Source organism: Dermacentor variabilis, chromosome 6 (genome assembly GCF_050947875.1).
Source record: "Dermacentor variabilis isolate Ectoservices chromosome 6, ASM5094787v1, whole genome shotgun sequence".
In the NCBI taxonomy this organism is placed as follows: domain Eukaryota; kingdom Metazoa; phylum Arthropoda; class Arachnida; order Ixodida; family Ixodidae; genus Dermacentor; species Dermacentor variabilis.
The window spans coordinates 20,890,707-20,904,019 of record NC_134573.1 but is presented as its reverse complement, the minus strand read 5'-3'; positions in this window follow the sequence as shown (position 1 = coordinate 20,904,019).

Sequence of the window (13,313 nt, the reverse complement as noted above, 5' to 3'; positions counted from 1 at the left end):
TAGTGCAATTATTACGGTAATGTTGGGGGACAGAGAAAGCGTCACGAACCCCTCCCGGTAACATGCAGTACACGTGAAACTAACTGCATCCCCCGGCCGAGCTGCTTTTGGTTAACTTCGTCACAAAACCTGGCGCCGCGAGGGTGCTTGAAATGTAGTCTGAAAAGTAGTGAAATTATTACGGTAATGTTGGGGATGAGAGAAAGCCTCACGAACCTCTCCCGGTAACATTCAGTACACGTAAAACTAACTGCATCCCACGGCCGAGCTGCTTTTGGTTAACTTTGTCGCAAAACCTGGCGCCGCGAGGGTGCTTGAAATGTAGTCCGAAAAGTAGTGAAATTATAACGGTAATGTTGGGGGTCAGAGAAAGCGTCACGAATCTCTCCCGGTAACATTTAGTACACGCGAAACTAACCGCATCATACGGCCGAGCTGCTTTTGGTTAACTTCGTCACAAAAGCTGGCGCCGCGAGGGTGCTTAACATGTAGTCCGAAAAGTTGTGAAATATATTACGGTAATGTTGGGGGTGAGAGAAAGCGTCACGAACCTCTCCCGGTAACATTCAGTACACGGAAAACTAACTGCAAACCACCGCCGAGCTGCTTTTGGTTAACTTCGTCACAAAACCTGGCGCCGCGAGGGTGCTTGAAATGTAGTCCGAAAAGTAGTGAAATTATTACCGTAATGTTGGGGGTCAGAGAAAGCGTCACGAATCTCTCCCGGTAACATTTAGTACACGCGAAACTAACCGCATCACACGGTCGAGCTGCTTTTGCTTAACTTCGTCACCAGACTGGCGCCGCGAGGGTGCTTGAAATGTAGTCCGAAAAGCAGTGAAATTATTACGGCAATGTTGGGGGTCAGAGAAAGCGTCACGAACCTCTCCCGATAACATTTAGTACACGCAAAACTAACTGGAATCCACCGCCGAGCTGCTTTTGGTTAACTTCGTCACAAAACCTGGCGCCGCGAGGGTGCTTGAAATGTAGTCCGAAAAGTAGTGAAATTATAACGGTAATGTTGGGTGTCAGAGAAAGCGTCACGAATCTCTCCCGGTAACATTTAGTACACGCAAAACTAATTGCATCCCACGGCCGAGCTGCTTTTGGTTAACTGCGTCACAAAACCTGGCGCCGCGAGGGTGCTTGAAATGTAGTCCGAAAAGTAGTGAAATTATTACGGTAATGTTGGGGGTCAGAGAAAGCGTCACGAACCTCTCCCGGCAACATTCAGTACACGCAAAACTAACTGGAAACCACCGCCGAGCTGCTTTTGGTTAACTTCGTCACAAAACCTGGCGCCGCGAGGGTGCTTGAAATGTAGTCCGAAAAGTAGTGAAATTATAACGGTAATGTTGGGTGTCAGAGAAAGCGTCACGAATCTCTCCCGGTAACATTTAGTACACGCGTTACCGCATCACACGGCCGAGCTGCTTTTGGTTAACTTCGTCACAAAAGCTGGCGCCGCGAGGGTGCTTAAATTGTAGTCCGAAAAGTAGTGAAATTATTACGGTAATGTTGGGGGTCAGAAAAAGCGTGACGAATCTCTCCCGGTAACATTTAGCACACGCGAAACTAACCGCATCACACGGCCGAGCTGCTTTTGGTTAACCTCGTCACAAAAGCTGGCGCCGCGAGGGTGCTTAAAATGTAGTCCGAAAAGTTGTGAAATTATTACGGTAATGTTGGGGGTGAGAGAAAGCGTCACGAACCTCTCCCGGCAACATTCAGTACACGCAAAACTAACTGGAAACCACCGCCGAGCTGCTTTTGGTTAACTTCGTCACAAAACCTGGCGCCGCGAGGGTGCTTGAAATGTAGTCCAAGAAGTAGTGAAATTATTACGGTAATGTTGGGGGTCAGAGAAAGCGTCACGAACCTCTCCCGATAACATTTAGTGGACGTGAAACTAAGTGCATCACACGGCGGAGCTGCTTTTGGTTAACTTCGTCACAAAAGCTGGCGCCGCGAGGGTGCTTAAAATGTAGTCCGAAAAGTTGTGAAATTATTACGGTAATGTTGGGGGTGAGAGAAATCGTCACGAACCTCTCCCAGTAACATTCAGAACACGTAAAACTAACTGCATACCACCGCCGAGCTGCTTTTGGTTAACTTCGTCACAAAACATGGCGCCGCGAGGGTGCTTGAAATGTAGTCCGAAAAGTAGTGAAATTATTACGGTAATGTTGGGGGTGAGAGAAAGCGTCACGAACCTCTCCCGGTAACATTCAGTACACGTAAAACTAACTGCATCCCACGGCCGAGCTGCTTTTGGTTAACTTCGTCACAAAACCTGGCGCCGCGAGGGTGCTTGAAATGTAGTCCGAAAAGTAGTGAAATTATAACGGTAATGTTGGGGGTCAGAGAAAGCGTCACGAATCTCTCCCGGTAACATTTAGTACACGCGATACTAACCGCATCACACGGCCGAGCTGTTTTGCTTAACTTCGTCACCAGACTGGCGCCGCGAGGGTGCTTGAAATGTAGTCCAAGAAGTAGTGAAATTATTACGGTAATGTTGGGGGTCAGAGAAAGCGTCACGAACCTCTCTCGGTAACATTTAGAACACGCGAAACCAACTGCATCCCACGGCCGAGCTGCTTTTGGTTAACTTCGTCACAAAACCTGGTGCCGCGAGGGTGCTTGAAATGTAGTCAAAAAGGTAGTGAAATTATTACGGTATTGTTGGGGGTCAGAGAAAGTGTCACGAACCTCTCCCGGTAACATTCAGTACACGCAAAACTAATTGCATCACACGGCCGAGCTGCGTTTGGTTAACTTCGTCACAAAACCAGGCGCCGCGAGGGTGCTTGAAATGTAGTCCGAAAAGTAGTGAAATTATTACAGTAATGTTGGGGGTCAGAAAAAGCGTGACGAATCTCTCCCGGTAACATTTAGAACACGCGAAACTAACTGCATCCCACGGCCGAGCTGCTTTTGGTTAACTTTGTCACAAAACCTGGCGCCGCGAGGGTGCTTGAAATGTAGTCAAAAAAGTAGTGAAATTATTACGGTATTGTTGGGGGTCAGAGAAAGTGTCACGAACCTCTCCCGGTAACATTCAGTACACGTAAAACTAACTGCATACCACCGCCGAGCTGCTTTTGGTTAACTTCGTCACAAAACTGGCCCCGCGAGGGTGCTTAAAATGTAGTCCGAAAAGTTGTGAAATTATTACGGTAATGTTGGGGGTGAGAGAAAGCGTCACGAACCTCTCCCGGTAACATTCAGTACACGTAAAACTAACTGCATACCACCGCCAAGCTGCTTTTGGTTAACTTCGTCACAAAACTGGCCCCGCGAGGGTGCTTGAGATGTAGTCCGAAAAGTAGTGAAATATATTACGGTAATGTTAGGGGTCAGAGAAAGCGTCCCGAACCTCTCCCGGTAACATTCATACACGCTAAACTAACTGCATCACAGGGCCGAGCTGCTTTTGGTTAACTTCGTCACAAAACTGGCCCCACGAGGGTGCTTGAAAAGTAGTCCAAGAAGTAGTGAAATTATTACGGTAATGTTGGGGGTCAGAGAAAGCGTCACGAACCTCTCCCGATAACATTTAGTGGACGTGAAACTAACTGCATCACACGGCGGAGCTGCTTTTGCTTAACTTCGTCACCAGACTGGCGCCGCGATGGTGCTTGAAATGTAGTCCGAAAAGTAGTGAAATTATTACGGCAATGTTGGGGGTCAGAGAAAGCGTCACGAACCTCTCTCGGTAACATTTAGAACACGCGAAACTAACTGCATCCCACGGCCGAGCTGCTTTTGGTTAACTTTGTCACAAAACCTGGCGCCGCGAGGGTGCTTGAAATGTAGTCAAAAAAGTAGTGAAATTATTACGGTATTGTTGGGGGTCAGAGAAAGTGTCACGAACCTCTCCCGGTAACATTCAGTACACGTAAAACTAACTGCATACCACCGCCGAGCTGCTTTTGGTTAACTTCGTCACAAAACTGGCCCCGCGAGGGTGCTTAAAATGTAGTCCGAAAAGTTGTGAAATTATTACGGTAATGTTGGGGGTGAGAGAAAGCGTCACGAACCTCTCCCGGTAACATTCAGTACACGTAAAACTAACTGCATACCACCGCCAAGCTGCTTTTGGTTAACTTCGTCACAAAACTGGCCCCGCGAGGGTGCTTGAGATGTAGTCCGAAAAGTAGTGAAATATATTACGGTAATGTTAGGGGTCAGAGAAAGCGTCCCGAACCTCTCCCGGTAACATTCATACACGCTAAACTAACTGCATCACAGGGCCGAGCTGCTTTTGCTTAACTTCGTCACCAGACTGGCGCCGCGAGGGTGCTTGAAATGTAGTCAAAAAAGTAGTGAAATTATTACGGTATTGTTGGGGGTCAGAGAAAGTGTCACGAACCTCACCCGGTAACATTCAGTACACGCAAAACTAATTGCATCACACGGCCGAGCTGCGTTTGGTTAACTTCGTCACAAAACCTGGCGCCGCGAGGGTGCTTAATATGTAGTCCGAAAAGTTGTGAAATTATTACGGTAATGTTGGGGGTGAGAGAAAGCGTCACGAACCTCTCCCGGCAACATTCGGTACACGCAAAACTAACTGGAAACCACCGCCGAGCTGCTTTTGGTTAACTTCGTCACAAAACCAGGCGCCGCGAGGGTGCTTGAAAAGTAGTCCAAGAAGTAGTGAAATTATTACGGTAATGTTGGGGGTCAGAGAAAGCGTCACGAACCTCTCCCGATAACATTTAGTGGACGTGAAACTAACTGCATCACACGGCGGAGCTGCTTTTGGTTAACTTCGTCACAAAAGCGGGCGCCGCGAGGGTGCTTAAAATGTAGTCCGAAAAGTTGTGAAATGATTACGGTAATGTTAGGGGTGAGAGAAAGCTTCACGAACCTCTCCCGGTAACATTCAGTACACGTAAAACTAACTGCATACCACTGCCGAGCTGCTTTTGGTTAACTTCGTCAGAAAACTGGCCCCGCGAGGGTGCTTGAGATGTAGTCCGAAAAGTAGTGAAATTATTACGGTAATTTTGGGGGTCAGAGAAAGCGTCCCGAACCTCTCCCGGTAACATTCATACACGCGAAACTAACTGCATCACAGGGCCGAGCTGCTTTTGCTTAACTTCGTCACCAGACTGGCGCCGCGAGGGTGCTTGAAATGTAGTCCGAAAAGTTGTGAAATCATTACGGTAATGTTGGGGGTGAGAGAAAGCGTCACGAACCTCTCCCGGCAACATTCAGTACACGCAAAACTAACTGGAAACCACCGCCGAGCATCTTTTGGTTAACTTCGTCACAAAACCAGGCGCCGCGAGGGTGCTTGAAAAGTAGTCCAAGAAGTAGTGAAATTATTACGGTAATGTTGGGGGTCAGAGAAAGCGTCACGAACCTCTCCCGATAACATTTAGTGGACGTGAAACTAACTGCATCACACGGCGGAGCTGCTTTTGCTTAACTTCGTCACCAGACTGGCGCCGCGATGGTGCTTGAAATGTAGTCCGAAAAGTATTGAAATTATTACGGTAATGTTGGGGGTCAGAGAAAGCGTCACGAGCCTCTCCCGATAACATTTAGTGGACGTGAAACTAACTGCATCACACGGCGGAGCTGCTTTTGGTTAACATCGTCACAAAAGCGGGCGCCGCGAGGGTGCTTAAAATGTAGTCCGAAAAGTTGTAAAATGATTACGGTAATGTTGGGGTGAGAGAAAGCGTCACGAACCTCTCCCGGTAACATTCAGTACCCGTAAAACTAACTGCATACCACCGCCGAGCTGCTTTTGGTTAACTTCGTCACAAAACTGGCCCCGCGAGGGTGCTTAAAATGTAGTCCGAAAAGTTGTGAAATTATTACGGTAATGTTGGGGGTGAGAGAAAGCGTCACGAACCTCTCCCGGTAACATTCAGTACACGTAAAACTAACTGCATACCACCGCCGAGCTGCTTTTGGTTAACTTCGTCACAAAACTGGCCCCGCGAGGGTGCCTGAAATGTAGTCCGAAAAGTAGTGAAATTATTACGGTAATTATGGGGGTCAGAGAAAGCGTCCCGAACCTCTCCCGGTAACATTCATACACGCGAAACTAACTGCATCACAGGGCCGAGCTGCTTTTGCTTAACTTCGTCACCAGACTGGCGCCGCGAGGGTGCTTGAAATGTAGTCCGAAAAGTAGTGAAATTATTACGGCAATGTTGGGGGTCAGAGAAAGCGTCACGAACCTCTCTCGGTAACATTTAGAACACGCGAAACTAACTGCATCCCACGGCCGAACTGCTTTTGGTTAACTTCGTCACAAAACCTGGCGCCGCGAGGGTGCTTGAAATGTAGTCAAAAAAGTAGTGAAATTATTACGGCATTGTTGGGGGTCAGAGAAAGTGTCACGAACCTCACCCGGTAACATTCAGTACACGCAAAACTAATTGCATCACACGGCCGAGCTGCGTTTGGTTAACTTCGTCACAAAACCAGGCGCCGCGAGGGTGCTTGAAATGTAGTAGGAAAAGTAGTGAAATTATTACAGTAATGTTGGGGGTCAGAAAAAGCGTGACGAACCTCTCCCGGTAACATTCATACACGCTAAACTAACTGCATCACAGGGCCGAGCTGCTTTTGCTTAACTTCGTCACCAGACTGGCGCCGCGAGGGTGCTTGAAATGTAGTCCGAAAAGTAGTGAAATTATTACGGCAATGTTGGGGGTCAGAGAAAGCGTCACGAACCTCTCTCGGTAACATTTTGAACACGCGAAACTAACTGCATCCCACGGCCGAGCTGCTTTTGGTTAACTTCGTCACAAAAGCGGGCGCCGCGAGGGTGCTTAAAATGTAGTCCGAAAAGTTGTGAAATGATTACGGTAATGTTGGGGGTGAGAAAAAGCGTCACGAACCTCTCCCGGTAACATTCAGTACACGTAAAACTAACTGCATACCACCGCCGAGCTGCTTTTCGTTAACTTCGTCACAAAACTGGCCCCGCGAGGGTGCTTAAAATGTAGTCCGAAAAGTAGTGAAATTATTACGGTAATGTTGGGGGTGAGAGAAAGCGTCACGAACCTCTCCCGGTAACATTTAGTACACGCGATACTAACCGCATCACACGGCCGAGCTGTTTTGCTTAACTTCGTCACCAGACTGGCGCCGCGAGGGTGCTTGAAATGTAGTCCAAGAAGTAGTGAAATTATTACGGTAATGTTGGGGGTCAGAGAAAGCGTCACGAACCTCTCTCGGTAACATTTAGAACACGCGAAACCAACTGCATCCCACGGCCGAGCTGCTTTTGGTTAACTTCGTCACAAAACCTGGTGCCGCGAGGGTGCTTGAAATGTAGTCAAAAAGGTAGTGAAATTATTACGGTATTGTTGGGGGTCAGAGAAAGTGTCACGAACCTCTCCCGGTAACATTCAGTACACGCAAAACTAATTGCATCACACGGCCGAGCTGCGTTTGGTTAACTTCGTCACAAAACCAGGCGCCGCGAGGGTGCTTGAAATGTAGTCCGAAAAGTAGTGAAATTATTACAGTAATGTTGGGGGTCAGAAAAAGCGTGACGAATCTCTCCCGGTAACATTTAGTACACGCGAAACTAACCGCATCACACGGCCGAGATGCTTTTGGTTAACTTCGTCACAAAAGCTGGCGCCGCGAGGGTGCTTAATATGTAGTCCGAAAAGTTGTGAAATTATTACGGTAATGTTGGGGGAGAGAGAAAACGTCACGAACCTCTCCCGGCAACATTCAGTACACGCAAAACTAACTGGAAACCACCGCGGAGCTGCTTTTGGTTAACTTCGTCACAAAACCAGGCGCCGCGAGGGTGCTTGAAAAGTAGTCCAAGAAGTAGTGAAATTATTACGGTAATGTTGGGGGTGAGAGAAAGCGTCACGAACCTCTCTCGGTAACATTCAGTACACGTAAAACTAACTGCATACCACCGCCAAGCTGCTTTTGGTTAACTTCGTCACAAAACTGGCCCCGCGAGGGTGCTTGAAAAGTAGTCCAAGAAGTAGTGAAATTATTACGGTAATGTTGGGGGTCAGAGAAAGCGTCACGAACCTCTCCCGATAACATTTAGTGGACGTGAAACTAACTGCATCACACGGCGGAGCTGCTTTTGCTTAACTTCGTCACCAGACTGGCGCCGCGATGGTGCTTGAAATGTAGTCCGAAAAGTAGTGAAATTATTACGGCAATGTTGGGGGTCAGAGAAAGCGTCACGAACCTCTCTCGGTAACATTTAGAACACGCGAAACTAACTGCATCCCACGGCCGAGCTGCTTTTGGTTAACTTTGTCACAAAACCTGGCGCCGCGAGGGTGCTTGAAATGTAGTCAAAAAAGTAGTGAAATTATTACGGTATTGTTGGGGGTCAGAGAAAGTGTCACGAACCTCTCCCGGTAACATTCAGTACACGTAAAACTAACTGCATACCACCGCCGAGCTGCTTTTGGTTAACTTCGTCACAAAACTGGCCCCGCGAGGGTGCTTAAAATGTAGTCCGAAAAGTTGTGAAATTATTACGGTAATGTTGGGGGTGAGAGAAAGCGTCACGAACCTCTCCCGGTAACATTCAGTACACGTAAAACTAACTGCATACCACCGCCAAGCTGCTTTTGGTTAACTTCGTCACAAAACTGGCCCCGCGAGGGTGCTTGAGATGTAGTCCGAAAAGTAGTGAAATATATTACGGTAATGTTAGGGGTCAGAGAAAGCGTCCCGAACCTCTCCCGGTAATATTCATACACGCTAAACTAACTGCATCACAGGGCCGAGCTGCTTTTGCTTAACTTCGTCACCAGACTGGCGCCGCGAGGGTGCTTGAAATGTAGTCAAAAAAGTAGTGAAATTATTACGGTATTGTTGGGGGTCAGAGAAAGTGTCACGAACCTCACCCGGTAACATTCAGTACACGCAAAACTAATTGCATCACACGGCCGAGCTGCGTTTGGTTAACTTCGTCACAAAACCTGGCGCCGCGAGGGTGCTTAATATGTAGTCCGAAAAGTTGTGAAATTATTACGGTAATGTTGGGGGTGAGAGAAAGCGTCACGAACCTCTCCCGGCAACATTCGGTACACGCAAAACTAACTGGAAACCACCGCCGAGCTGCTTTTGGTTAACTTCGTCACAAAACCAGGCGCCGCGAGGGTGCTTGAAAAGTAGTCCAAGAAGTAGTGAAATTATTACGGTAATGTTGGGGGTCAGAGAAAGCGTCACGAACCTCTCCCGATAACATTTAGTGGACGTGAAACTAACTGCATCACACGGCGGAGCTGCTTTTGGTTAACTTCGTCACAAAAGCGGGCGCCGCGAGGGTGCTTAAAATGTAGTCCGAAAAGTTGTGAAATGATTACGGTAATGTTAGGGGTGAGAGAAAGCTTCACGAACCTCTCCCGGTAACATTCAGTACACGTAAAACTAACTGCATACCACTGCCGAGCTGCTTTTGGTTAACTTCGCCAGAAAACTGGCCCCGCGAGGGTGCTTGAGATGTAGTCCGAAAAGTAGTGAAATTATTACGGTAATTTTGGGGGTCAGAGAAAGCGTCCCGAACCTCTCCCGGTAACATTCATACACGCGAAACTAACTGCATCACAGGGCCGAGCTGCTTTTGCTTAACTTCGTCACCAGACTGGCGCCGCGAGGGTGCTTGAAATGTAGTCCGAAAAGTTGTGAAATCATTACGGTAATGTTGGGGGTGAGAGAAAGCGTCACGAACCTCTCCCGGCAACATTCAGTACACGCAAAACTAACTGGAAACCACCGCCGAGCATCTTTTGGTTAACTTCGTCACAAAACCAGGCGCCGCGAGGGTGCTTGAAAAGTAGTCCAAGAAGTAGTGAAATTATTACGGTAATGTTGGGGGTCAGAGAAAGCGTCACGAACCTCTCCCGATAACATTTAGTGGACGTGAAACTAACTGCATCACACGGCGGAGCTGCTTTTGCTTAACTTCGTCACCAGACTGGCGCCGCGATGGTGCTTGAAATGTAGTCCGAAAAGTATTGAAATTATTACGGTAATGTTGGGGGTCAGAGAAAGCGTCACGAGCCTCTCCCGATAACATTTAGTGGACGTGAAACTAACTGCATCACACGGCGGAGCTGCTTTTGGTTAACATCGTCACAAAAGCGGGCGCCGCGAGGGTGCTTAAAATGTAGTCCGAAAAGTTGTAAAATGATTACGGTAATGTTGGGGTGAGAGAAAGCGTCACGAACCTCTCCCGGTAACATTCAGTACCCGTAAAACTAACTGCATACCACCGCCGAGCTGCTTTTGGTTAACTTCGTCACAAAACTGGCCCCGCGAGGGTGCTTAAAATGTAGTCCGAAAAGTTGTGAAATTATTACGGTAATGTTGGGGGTGAGAGAAAGCGTCACGAACCTCTCCCGGTAACATTCAGTACACGTAAAACTAACTGCATACCACCGCCGAGCTGCTTTTGGTTAACTTCGTCACAAAACTGGCCCCGCGAGGGTGCTTGAAATGTAGTCCGAAAAGTAGTGAAATTATTACGGTAATTATGGGGGTCAGAGAAAGCGTCCCGAACCTCTCCCGGTAACATTCATACACGCGAAACTAACTGCATCACAGGGCCGAGCTGCTTTTGCTTAACTTCGTCACCAGACTGGCGCCGCGAGGGTGCTTGAAATGTAGTCCGAAAAGTAGTGAAATTATTACGGCAATGTTGGGGGTCAGAGAAAGCGTCACGAACCTCTCTCGGTAACATTTAGAACACGCGAAACTAACTGCATCCCACGGCCGAACTGCTTTTGGTTAACTTCGTCACAAAACCTGGCGCCGCGAGGGTGCTTGAAATGTAGTCAAAAAAGTAGTGAAATTATTACGGCATTGTTGGGGGTCAGAGAAAGTGTCACGAACCTCACCCGGTAACATTCAGTACACGCAAAACTAATTGCATCACACGGCCGAGCTGCGTTTGGTTAACTTCGTCACAAAACCAGGCGCCGCGAGGGTGCTTGAAATGTAGTAGGAAAAGTAGTGAAATTATTACAGTAATGTTGGGGGTCAGAAAAAGCGTGACGAACCTCTCCCGGTAACATTCATACACGCTAAACTAACTGCATCACAGGGCCGAGCTGCTTTTGCTTAACTTCGTCACCAGACTGGCGCCGCGAGGGTGCTTGAAATGTAGTCCGAAAAGTAGTGAAATTATTACGGCAATGTTGGGGGTCAGAGAAAGCGTCACGAACCTCTCTCGGTAACATTTTGAACACGCGAAACTAACTGCATCCCACGGCCGAGCTGCTTTTGGTTAACTTCGTCACAAAAGCGGGCGCCGCGAGGGTGCTTAAAATGTAGTCCGAAAAGTTGTGAAATGATTACGGTAATGTTGGGGGTGAGAAAAAGCGTCACGAACCTCTCCCGGTAACATTCAGTACACGTAAAACTAACTGCATACCACCGCCGAGCTGCTTTTCGTTAACTTCGTCACAAAACTGGCCCCGCGAGGGTGCTTAAAATGTAGTCCGAAAAGTAGTGAAATTATTACGGTAATGTTGGGGGTGAGAGAAAGCGTCACGAACCTCTCCCGGTAACATTCAGTACACGTAAAACTAACTGCATACCACCGCCGAGCTGCTTTTGGTTAACTTCGTCACAAAACTGGCCCCGCGAGGGTGCTTGAGATGTAGTCCGAAAAGTAGTGAAATTATTACGGTAATTTTGGGGGTCAGAGAAAGCGTCCCGAACCTCTCCCGGTAACATTCATACACGCGAAACTAACTGCATCACTGGGCCGAGCTGCTTTTGCTTAACTTCGTCACCAGACTGGCGCCGCGAGGGTGCTTGAAATGTAGTCCGAAAAGTAGTGAAATTATTACGGCAATGTTGGGGGTCAGAGAAAGCGTCACGAACCTCTCTCGGTAACATTTAGAACACGCGAAACTAACTGCATCCCACGGCCGAACTGCTTTTGGTTAACTTCGTCACAAAACCTGGCGCCGCGAGGGTGCTTGAAATGTAGTCAAAAAAGTAGTGAAATTATTACGGCATTGTTGGGGGTCAGAGAAAGTGTCACGAACCTCACCCGGTAACATTCAGTACACGCAAAACTAATTGCATCACACGGCCGAGCTGCGTTTGGTTAACTTCGTCACAAAACCAGGCGCCGCGAGGGTGCTTGAAATGTAGTAGGAAAAGTAGTGAAATTATTACAGTAATGTTGGGGGTCAGAAAAAGCGTGACGAACCTCTCCCGGTAACATTCATACACGCTAAACTAACTGCATCACAGGGCCGAGCTGCTTTTGCTTAACTTCGTCACCAGACTGGCGCCGCGAGGGTGCTTGAAATGTAGTCCGAAAAGTAGTGAAATTATTACGGCAATGTTGGGGGTCAGAGAAAGCGTCACGAACCTCTCTCGGTAACATTTTGAACACGCGAAACTAACTGCATCCCACGGCCGAGCTGCTTTTGGTTAACTTCGTCACAAAAGCGGGCGCCGCGAGGGTGCTTAAAATGTAGTCCGAAAAGTTGTGAAATGATTACGGTAATGTTGGGGGTGAGAAAAAGCGTCACGAACCTCTCCCGGTAACATTCAGTACACGTAAAACTAACTGCATACCACCGCCGAGCTGCTTTTCGTTAACTTCGTCACAAAACTGGCCCCGCGAGGGTGCTTAAAATGTAGTCCGAAAAGTAGTGAAATTATTACGGTAATGTTGGGGGTGAGAGAAAGCGTCACGAACCTCTCCCGGTAACATTCAGTACACGTAAAACTAACTGCATACCACCGCCGAGCTGCTTTTGGTTAACTTCGTCACAAAACTGGCCCCGCGAGGGTGCTTGAGATGTAGTCCGAAAAGTAGTGAAATTATTACGGTAATTTTGGGGGTCAGAGAAAGCGTCCCGAACCTCTCCCGGTAACATTCATACACGCGAAACTAACTGCATCACTGGGCCGAGCTGCTTTTGCTTAACTTCGTCACCAGACTGGCGCCGCGAGGGTGCTTGAAATGTAGTCAGAAAAGTAGTGAAATTATTACAGTAATGTTGGGGGACAGAGAAAGCGTCACGGACCTCTCCCGGTAACATTTAGTACGCGCGAAACTAACTGCATCACACGGCCGAGCTGCTTTTGGTTAACTTCGTCACAAAACCTGGCGCCGCGAGGGTGCTTGAAAAGTAGTCCAAGAAGTAGTGAAATTATTACGATAATGTTGGGGGTCAGAAAAAGCGTCACGAACCTCTCCCGATAACATTTAGTGGACGTGAAACTAACTGCATCACACGGCGGAGCTGCTTTTGGTTAACTTCGTCACAAAACTGGCCCCGCGAGGGTGCTTGAGATGTAGTCCGAAAAGTAGTGAA